Source organism: Salmo trutta, chromosome 17, assembly GCF_901001165.1.
Source record: "Salmo trutta chromosome 17, fSalTru1.1, whole genome shotgun sequence".
NCBI lineage: Eukaryota > Metazoa > Chordata > Actinopteri > Salmoniformes > Salmonidae > Salmo > Salmo trutta.
In genome coordinates this window covers 53,591,805-53,595,848 of record NC_042973.1, presented here as the reverse complement: position 1 = coordinate 53,595,848, position 4,044 = coordinate 53,591,805, and positions in this window count along the sequence as shown.

The following is a 4,044-nucleotide window of genomic DNA, read 5'->3' as shown; positions in this document are numbered from 1 at the left end:
TTTGGAAGACCCATTTGCGACCAAGCTTTAACTTCCTGACTGATGTCTTGAGATGTTGCTTCAATATATCCACATAATTTATTTTAAAATATCAATCACCAAAACAGGATATACAGTACCAGTCAAAAGTCAAGTAGTTAAGACATCAAAACTATGAATTAACACATATGGAATCATGTACAGTTGAAGTCGGAAGTTTACATACACCTTAGCAAATACATTTAAACTCAGTTTTCACAATTCCTGACATTTAATCCTAGTAAAAATTCCCTGTCTTAGGTCAGTTAGGATCACCAGTTTATTTTAAGAATGTGAAATGTCAGAATTATAGTTGAGAAAATGATTTATTTCAGCTTTTATTCCTTTCATCACATTCCCAGTGGGTCAGAAGTTTTCATACACTCAATTAGTATTTGGTAGCATTGCCTTTAAATTGATTAAATTGGGTTAAAGGTTTCAGGTAGCCTTCCACAAGATTTCCACAATAAGTTGGGTGAATTTTGGCCCATTTCTCCTCGCTCGCACACGCTTTTTCAGTTCTGTCCACAAATTTTCTATAGGATTGAGGTCAGGGCTTTGTGATGGCCACTCCAATACCTTGACTTTGTCAAAATGTCCTTAAGCCATTTTGCCACAACTTTGGAAGTATGCTTGGGGTCATTGTCCATTTGGAAGACTCATTTGCGACCAAGCTTCAACTTCCTGACTGATGTGTTGAGATGTTGCTTCAATATATCCACATAATTTTCCTTTCTCATCATGCCATCTATTTTGTGAAGTGCACAAGTCCCTCCTGCAGCAAAGCACCCCCACAATATGATGCTGCCACCCCTGTGCTTCACGTTTGGGATTGTGTTCCTCGACTTGCAAGCCTCCCCCTTTTTCCTCCAAACATAACGATGGTCATTATGGCCAAACAGTTCTATTTCTGTTTCATTAGACCAGAGGACATTTCTCCAAAAAGTACAATATTTGTCCCCATGTGCAGTTGCAAACCGTAGTCTGGCTTTTTTATGGCGGTTTTTGAGCAGTGGCTTCTTCCTTGATGAGCGGCCTTTCATGTTATGTCAATATAGGACTTGTTTTACTGTGGATATAGATACTTTTGTATCTGTTTCCTCCAGCATCTTCACAAGGTCCTTTACTGTTGTTCTGGGATTGATTTGCATTTTTCGCACCAAAGTACGTTCATCTTTAGGAGGCAGAACGCATCTCCTTCCTGAGCGGTATGATGGCTGCGTGGTCACATGGTGTTTATACTTGCGTACTATTGTTTGTACAGATGAACGTGGTACCTTCAGGCGTTTGGAGATTGCTCCCAAGGGTGAACCAGACCTGTGGAGATTGGCTGATTTTCTCATGATGTCAAGCAATGAGGCACTGAGTTTGAAGGTAGGCCTTGAAATACATCCACAGGTACACCTCCAATTGTATTAAATGATGTCAATTAGCCTGCCAGAAGTTCATAAAGCCATGTCATATTTTTCTGGAACTTTCCAAGCTGTTTAACGCACAGTCAACTTGGTGTATGTAAACTTCTGACCCACTGGAATTGTGATACAGTGAATTATAAGTGAAATAATCTGTCTGTAAACAATTGTTGGAAAAATGACTTGTCATGCACAAAGTAGATGTCCTAATCAACTTGCAAAACTATAGTTGTTAATCAGAAATTTGTGGAGTGGTTGAAAAACGAGTTTTAATGACTCCAACCTACGTGTTTGTCAACTTCCGACTTCAACTGTAGCTCAGTCACACTCTGTTTGTGTGTTGGTAGCAATGATGAATGTGTATAAATCATCTATGGTTGGTTAGTTAATTCTCAGCCAGTCTCAGGACACACCTCGTGGTTATGGAGCACAACATTGTGGGATAGAAATCCAAATAAAATGTTATTGGTCACATACACATATTTAGAAGATGTTATTGCGGGTGTAGAGAGCAAGCGTCACGACTTCCGCCGAAGTCAGCTCCCCTCCTTGTTTGGGCGGCATTCGGCGGTCGACGTCACCGGCCTTCTAGCCATCGCCGCTCCATTTTTCATTGTTCCATTTGTTTTGTCTTGTTCCCCGCACACCTGGTTTGCATTCCCTAATCACACTGCATATATATATTCCTCTGTTCCCCCCATGTCTTTGTGTGGAATTGTTTTGTTACGTGTTTACTGTTACACGCCAGACTGGTTTTTCCCCGGGTATCGTATTTTGACCCGTAGTATGTTTATTGTCATACATTTGCATTATTGTGAGTGTTTTTGCGCTTATTCCTATTTGCCATTGGCTGGAGGTTTTTTGACGCCGTTGTGTCTGTCTTTTGTGCTTCTGCCATATAAAGTGCGCCTGATCACAACTCTCTGCTCTCCTGCACCTGACTTCTTACCAGTAGCGCACAACCTTGACAGCAAGTCCATCATTACTATAAGACATGAAGGTCAGTCAATCCGGAAAAATTAAAGAACTTGGAAAGGCTGAGCTATAGTCAATGAACAGCATTCTTTTCTCTGCAGATTCTTGAAACACAATACAAACCCATCTCTACAAAATTCCCATGCGAAGGGCTACTTTGACAAGAAAAATCTGTCAAAGTCAATGGGCTGGGGGAGGTTTACAGACGGTACTTTGAGATGAGGAAGGGGGTTTTGGTTGTGCTTAGACAGTAAATGTATTGTTGTGTATGAGAGCATTTGAGGTTCCATTTCTCAATCTCCCATACACAACAATTTATACTGTGTAAGAACTTTTTACACCTTCAGCCACCCCAGCTCATTCACTTTGTTGACTGATCTTTCCTCTCAAAAGCAGCTCCCAATGTCCCCTCATTGTTTCTAAACAATACGCTTGCCGGCCCCATTCGGTTGATCCCTTTAATCAGAAGATAATCGGTCAGATATTATGATATCTGGAAAGTTATATTAGGAAAATTATAACTTTGTAATATGAATATTTTCCTTGGTGCCCCGACCTCCTAGTTAATTACAGTTACACGATTAATCAGTTAATCGCGTAATAATAATTACAGAGAGTTATTTGATAAACATGTCTTCAAGTTAATGATGCCCAAAGACACGACATCTCCTTGTTTGAGCGGCGTTCGGCGGTTGGCGTCACCGGTCTTCTAGCAATCGTCGATCCACTTTTCATTTTCCATTTGTTTTGTCTTGTTTTCCTACACACCTGGTTCTCATTTCCCTCATTATGTGTTGTGTATTTAACCCTCTGTTCACCCCCATGTCTTTGTGTGGAATTGTTTGTTGTAAGTGCTTGTGCACATGTTTACTGGTGTGCGATGACCGCCGAACGCCGCCCGAACAAGGAGAGGAACCGACTTCGGTGGAAGTCGTGACAATCTAGGTCCCCTTGAAAGCTCCAGACTTGGTAGAATCTCTTCTCCCCAACCCGGGCTCGAACCAGGGACCCTTGCACACATCAACAACTGACACCCACGAAGCATCGTTACCCATCGCGCCACAAAAGCCGTGGCCCTTGCAACGCAAGGGGAACAACCACTTCAGGTCTCAGAGCGAGTGACGTCACTGATTGAAACGCTATTAGCGCGCACCACCGCTAACTAACTAGCCATTTCACATCGGTTACACTCACCCCCCTTTTGACCTCCTCCTTCTTTCGCAGCAACCAATGATCCGGGTCAACAGCATCAATGGAACAGTGTAGGTTCCGTCCCTCTCTTCGCCCCAACCTGGGCTCGAACCAGGGACCCTTGCACACATCAACAACTGACACCCACGAAGCATCGTTACCCATCGCGCCACAAAAGCCGCGGCCCTTGCAACGCAAGGGGAACATCCACTTCAGGTCTCAGAGCGAGTGACGTCACTGATTGAAACACTATTAGTGCGCACCACCGCTAACTAACTAGCCATTTCACATCGGTTACAGTTGCTTGGTGTGTCAATCATATTTTGTACTTCTTTCATATTTAGTTCATTGACATAGCTATCAAGCCATTTTGCACCACACACTGTTCGTGTACATGCAGTGTCAATCACAGCAGATCCTAAGGATTCAACTATAAAGATGTCAGTAT